The 7,021-nt window shown below is 50.0% G+C and overlaps 1 pseudogene; it reads left to right on the plus strand.

The window, feature by feature from the left end:
- Positions 1-4,488: 4,488 nt before the first annotated feature.
- LOC113911815 lies at positions 4,489-6,648 on the plus strand (annotated as a pseudogene).
- Positions 6,649-7,021: the final 373 nt, after the last annotated feature.

Genomic DNA, 7,021 nt, shown 5'->3' on the forward strand with positions numbered 1-7,021 from the left:
TTCTGACCCATCCTCCATGCCAGTCTGGTCCAAACTGCATCGTCTGTCCTCTGGTAACTGGTTTCTACTTCTACCCTGCTCCCCTGGTACATCCTCAAAACAATAGTTAGAGTGATCCTCTACCAAAATCCCTCCAAAGGCTCTACCTTTCACTCTTGTCAAAGCCCATGTCCCCATGATGACCTACAAGGCCTTTATGATGGGCTCTCCATTCGTCCCCTCCTCACCCCTTCTCCAGCCGGCTGGCTGTTCTCCAAGCTCTTGCCCCAACATGCCAGACTCCCTCTGACCTCAGGCTCTTTTGCCTAGGCTACTCCCTCTGCCTGAAAATGTGCTTTTCCTAGATATCTGGATGATCTCCTTTCTCCTTTCCTCCAGCTCCCCACTCAAATTCCACTTCTCAGTGAGTCCTTCCCAGACTGGCCTTTTAAAAATTGAAATAGTCTTTCCTGGCATCTCCCTTCTTTGCTCATTTATCATCTCTTTGGCACGTGTCACCTGCTAATACCTAATATCTCCTAATGCTTAATTTACTTATATGTTGTGTTTATTGTCCGCTCCCACAGGAGGTTTTAAGTCCCATGAGGTCAGAGATGTTTGTTTTGTTCGGTGCTCCCTAATCTACTACGGTGCCTGGTGCTTAGGAGACAGTCAATAGTGTTTGTTGAATAAACGGATGTGATGCAGACCAGGAGCTGTGGGGGATGGTGAAGGGAGGAAGAAGGCCTCGTTTGGTTCCAGAGGGATTATCACTAATATTTGGTGCTGGGAGTGCTTCCTGAAGAAGACTGGAGCTGAACCTTGAAGGGAGGATAGTCTCTAATGACAGTAATAACAGTTGGAATAAGCCATGGGACTCGTGAAATCCTAGGAACGATTTCGGCAGAGCTCTGCTCTCAGAGGAGGGGTGGCCCTGGAGAAGCCGAACCGGAGATAGCGTGAGGAGGTGGGATGCGAAAGCAAGCCTGGGGGCAGGGGCACAGTCTCCTGGAACGTGTGGGCGCCGCGGCGAGCTGCCAGGCCCCCCATCTTCGGCCCCCACCGCGAGCTGCCGGCCCCCTTCCCATCCTCGGTCCCCAGCAAGACGACACAGTGCTTCACAGAGAGGGTTAGGAATCCCGTCTGTGTTTTGCCGGGGATGTACCCGTCTTGAAGGAAATTCTTTGTGGAGACGGAAACAAAAGATGTGCAGATCCGTGGTCAGTGATTAGGCATTGATCCCCATTTCTAGTCACAATTATGTGTTGCCATGACAACTGCACAGTCAGGACCAAGCCAGAGTCTCCCTCCGCGTATCAGATGCAGACACGCTGTGTGCACTTTTCCACCTCAGCCTGAAATGTGGAAGCCACGGGTTTTCATGCCAGAAACCCAAGGAGAAGGCCACGGCTCGCCCTTCAGGAAAAGGAGGGCGTGGGGGGCGTATTCACCCCCTGCTCGAAAATCTCTGAAAACAGCTTTGACTGCGCCCCTCCGTGGCGCCCCACTCTTGTCTACTGTCTTCACTCCCTCACGTCTGCACCACTTGCTTTGGCCAAATTCACTTTCATAATTTTCTAGATGCACCAGGGAGAAGAGTGTATAAGCAAGGAGACAGAGGAATGAAACAGCATGGAATATTCTGGAAGCACTTGGGGCTGTGAGGGGCCAGGTGGGGAGGAAGGACGTCGGCATCTCGCAGACACTACGCTAACCCCCGCTCTGCCACGCATGGGTAATGGGCAAGTTCCCTCATTGTCTAAACGTGCTCTCCTCACCTCAGTAGGACTGCCTTGCAAATCAGGGCTGAGCTAAGTGAGGCTGGCTGTGTGCCCGCCTCTAGCATGGAAGCAGGCAGCTCCAAACACAGCAGAGGTGGGCAGATGGGGAGGGCGTCCTCATGCTGCACACCGAAGACTTGGAGTTTGACTGGTGGGGGCAAGGAGTCAGGGAGAGATTTAAAGCTGAGGAAGGGTTGGTGCTGCTATTAATCCCATTTTATAGACGACAAAACTAAGGTACAGAGAGGTTAAGTAATTCGCTCAAGACTGCACACTTAGCAGGTGGCAGAGCTGGATTCAAACCCAAGCTCTTAACCACCATAGTGGTTATTCTTCCTCCAACTAAATAGGAAAAGGAAAGGTCTTTGAGACTAAGGCCATGTTAGGGACTGTGGAAGAATTGACTGAGATCCACAGAAAAGCTGGACTTGGCTTTGCCCCCAACATAGTGGTTAAGCTGCTGAGAAAGGAAGAATTTAGGTGATTGGCATACCCATCAACACATTTTCTTTAACAAGGATGGACCATCGGCCCTCTCTGAAGCCTGTGGCACCACCCCTTACTCCTAGTGCTTTGCGGAAAGGCCTGTCTGAAGTCCTCCGTGCTCTGGGCCAACTGTACGGCCTTGTGGAGCAGCTGTTTTCAGCCCTCCAGGCCAATCTGGGAAGGAGAGGTCCTGGTGCTAGGACTCAAGACTTCTCTCACACACACACACACACACACACACACACACACACACACACACACACAGCAGAATAGTGTGCACGAGAAAACCCAACGCCTACATCAGGACTCAGGCTGGAGGACGAGAGTGTCGTCTGCAGCCATGGAGGACTATGATGGCCATCTGTTAGGGTCCACTGCACATGTCGCAGCCAGAAAGAATTTAATATGGAGCATCAAACCCAGCACGGTCCCTGCCTGGCTGCGGGCTGGCAAGCCCACGGAGCCGGCCCTGCTGCTCCTGCCGCCCTTTGGGCTGGGGCTCCAATAGGAGGAGAGGTGGTTGGAGGTGGTTCTACCAGAAGCCCCCAAACTGGGGTCATCTGACTGTCGCTTGGCCATCAAAGGAAGGGAATGTAATTGGCCACCAAGGAGGTGTTGCAGCTTCTTCCAGGGACACCCCAGAAAGCAGAGAAATACTCTGGACCTCCTTCAGCTCCCCCTTTTTTTTTTCCTTCCAGTGCCTCCATTAGTGGGGCAGAGAGGGACTGGGGCTCGCGGGGGGCCTGGGACATGTCCCTACAATGAGAGCAGGGTGGACAGGGCAGAGAGGGCAGGGATAGATGGGAGAGCAAAAGGTGGTTGAGGGGGCATGCTGTTAATCCCACCTGGAACAGTCCTGGGTTATCTGGAATAAGCTAATTCCAAACACACCGTCCCATTGTCCCGGGAAACTACTGAAGCTTTCTGGACGTTTAAATACGGGTATGCACCGATACCGGATTTGTCTTCCTGACACTCAGCATTCCACATTCCACTTGCTCAGTGGGACCTGACCCCAAAGTCTGGCTACAGAGTCTTTATCTGAACAAAATCTAGCATTAAAAAAGAATTTTAAAAATTTCCCAGAATTAAAAAAAAAAATCCATAGTAATAACAGTAATCAAATGCTACTTCTTTAACATAATAGAAAATGTCTAACAAAATCATTGGAACACCAGAGGTATTCTCATTCAATTCTGAATGGTCCAAGAATTATAAATATTGAAAAGGAGACAAGAATTTGTTTGATGATATAATCACCTACCTAGAAAACAAATTAAAATCGACTGGAAAACACTTAGAATGAATACGGTAATTCTAGAAAGTGACTGGCTGGAAAATAAATATTCAAAGCGTAATGCTTTTCTTATGTAATAACAATAACCAGGGGCACCTGGGTGGCTCAGTTGGTTAAGGGCTTGCTCTCAGCTCAGGTCATGATCCCAGGGTCCTGGGATGGAGCCCTGCGTCGGGCTCCCTGCTCAGCAGGAAGCCTGCTTCTCCCTCTCCCGCTCCCCCTGCTTGTGTACCCTCTCTAGCTGTCTCTCTCTCTCAAATAAATAAAATCTTAAAAAAAATAATAATGACAATAACCAGCTGGAAAATGAGAGGGAAGAAAGATGTGGCTCACAAAAATTAATGTGCAGCTCCTTTACAAGGGACAAGACAGACCCCGGTGGGAGGCTGGAAGGTGACCGAGTGAAGGGGTGGGGCACGTTCCTGGAAGGGGAGACCCGGAGCAGTGAAACCAGCCCTACTTCCTGGAATACCACGTCCATCGGACAGAATCAGATCCTATCGCCACCACCACACACACACACAGGACTTTAAAATTTGGAATGTGTACTTTTAAAGTTCCTCCAGAAGAACAGATATAGGAGAAAACGTATTAATGGTTGGGGAGGGGTGGTTAGGAGAGAACTTCTTCAGCTGACTGTACGTATTACATAGTATAATCCTAAAAAGACAGTCGTGGGACAACAGGAAGCATGCAGGTCAGTGAAACCCTAGTGATCGTGTCGTACACGATGATCATGATGCTTTGAATCATGGATAATCATTTATATATTTCATATGATAATGTGGTCACTGTTACGCTGGCGGCTATCAGTGACTGCTTCCGCAGGGTGACACGGCTTCTCCAGTTCCTTCCGAAGCAGGTTATGGGATGGGGGAGGAAGGAGAGAACATGAAACTTCTGGGTCCCAGGAAGGTGAAATAGACATCCTGGCAGGAACTCACACTCGTGTCTTCCGTTAAAAGCACTGGGTGTTATACGAAACTCATGAACCATTGAACACTACATCAAAAACTTATGCTATGTTATATGTTGGCTAATTGAATTTAAATTAAAAAAAAGAAAAAAGAAAAGAGAAGTAATCTTGGAGAGGTTCTCTTACATCCACCCGCGCTGTAAGAAGCAACAACCTCTCTCCCCTTCCTCTTGGGCATCCGCTGGGCAGCTGCAAAGCAGCAACCATGCGTGAGTGCATCTGCATCCACGCTGGCCAGGCTGGGGTCCAGATTGGCAGTGGCTGCTGGGAGCTCTGTTGCCTGGAACGCGGCCTCTAGCCAATGGTCAGACGTCAGGTGACAAGACAAGGGGGAGGAGATGACTCCGTCAACACCGTCTTCAGTGAGACTGGGGCTGGCAGGCATGTGTCCGGGGCAGCGTTTGTAGACCTCCAACCCACAGTTGTTGAAGTTCCCGCCGGCCCCCACCACCAGCTCCTCCACCCTGCACAGCTCATCACAGGCAAGGAAGATGCTGCCAATAACTGTGCCCGAGGGTACCACACCATCGGTAAGGAGATCATTGACCTTGTCTTGGATGGAATTTAGAAACTGGCTGACAAGTGCACAGGTCTTCAGGGCTTCTTCGTTTTCCTCAGCTTTGGAGGAGGAATGGGGTCTGGGTTCACCTCCCTGCTGATGGAACGTCTCTCTGGCCATTATGGCAACAAGTCCAAGCTGGAGTTCTCCATTTACCCTCTACCCAGGTTTCCACAGCTGTAGTTGAGCCCTGCAACTCCATCCTCATGACCCACACCACCCTAGGGTGCTCTGATTGTGCCTTCATGGTAGACAACGAGCCCATCTGTGACATGTAGAAACCTCCATACTGAATGCCCAACCTACACTAGCCTGAACAGGTTGATAGGTCAAATTGTGTCCTCCATCACTGCTTCCCTCAGGGTTGACAGAGGCCAGAAGTCCAGACCAGCCTGGTGCCCTATCTCTGCATCCACTTCCCTCTGGCCCCATCTGCTGAGAAAGCCTCCCACCATCAGCCTTCTGTAGCAGAGGTCGCCAGCGTGTGCTCTGAGCCAGAGAACTGGAGGGTGAAAGGGGACCCTCGCCACGGCAAACACACGGCTCCCCGCCCATCATATCATGGTAGACATGGTTCCCAAAGATGTCCGTGCTGCCGCTGCCACCATCAAGACCAAGCATACCATCCAGTTTGTGGACTGGTGCCCCAGTGGCTTCAAAGTTGGCATGAATTACCTGCCTCCGACTAGGGTACCTGGTGGAGACCCAGCCAAAGTACAGCGAGCGGTGAGCCTGCTGAGCAACACCGGAGCCATCGCTGAGGCCCGGGCCTCACTGTTCACTGGTATGTGGGCCAGGGCACAGAGGAAGGAGTTTTCTGAGGCCCATGAGGACATGGCTGCTCTTGAGAAGGATTTTGAGGAGGATGGTGTGGATTCTGTAGAAAGAGAGAAATTACTTCAGTTAAAAATGTCACAAAGTGGGGCGCCTGGGTGGCTCAGTCGCTTAAGCGTCTGCCTTCGGCTCAGGTCGTGGTCCTGGGGTCGAGCCCCACGTCAGGCTCCCTGCTCAGTGGGAAGCCTGTTTCTCGCTCTGCCCCTCCACCCTGCTTGTGTTCCCTCTCTCGCTGTGTCTCTCTCTGTCAAATAAATAAAATCTTTAAAAAAAAAAAGTCACAAAGATGCTGCCTTTACAGGAAAGCTCATTCTGTTTTAAATATTGAAAAGTTGTGCTCTGATCCGTTCATTTGTAGGTAGCAGTGTATACTCTCATATGCAATGACTGACCTATGCTTTAAAACACGACTCTGTTACAGACCCAAGCTGTCCATTTCTCTGATGGGTTTGAATCAAGTATTCCCTGTCTTAACTGGAAAAAAAAAAAAAATCTGCTGAAAGGACAGCTGGGAAGTCATTATCGGCTCTTCGTGAACAGCAGACTGCCTCTTGGAAGGGTCCGCATTTTTGCGAGCCTGAACCTGCAGTGTGAAGCATCTGTGTTCGAGGACCCTGAACTTTTGGTGGCGGGGAGGGTCTCTGCCCCCGCACGCTCTGCCGCCCTCGTTCCTCGCTGTAGCATTGCAGAGACCATGGCACAGGGGCTCTCTCAGGACAAATACTACAGCAGGTAGCAGGATAAGTCTGCAAAGAGGCAACATTTTCAGAAAGAACTTAAAAAAATACATTTCCTGGAAATTGCCTCTGACATTTCAGATCTGCTCCAGGGAAAACCTCTACGGAAGCTTTAAGTAATGAACTGTCATCATTTGGATAATCGCCTTTCAACCATCAATGATTATCCCACCTCGCGGACAGAATCAACTATAAAACATAGGGGCTCTTAACCTTGAAAAGCCCACAGGGATATGTGATACGGAGCCAAATACCAAACAAGCCACTTTAAAACAATTTTCAGTAGTTGCTCTCTAGAGAAAGTTGGGAGCAGGCAGCTTTGTTGTTTTGCTTTTTTTTTAAAATAAGTCTGTCCAATTTTTGAGTCTTTAA

The sequence above is a fragment of the Zalophus californianus genome, chromosome 12, assembly GCF_009762305.2.
Source record: "Zalophus californianus isolate mZalCal1 chromosome 12, mZalCal1.pri.v2, whole genome shotgun sequence".
NCBI classification, from domain to species: Eukaryota; Metazoa; Chordata; class Mammalia; order Carnivora; family Otariidae; genus Zalophus; species Zalophus californianus.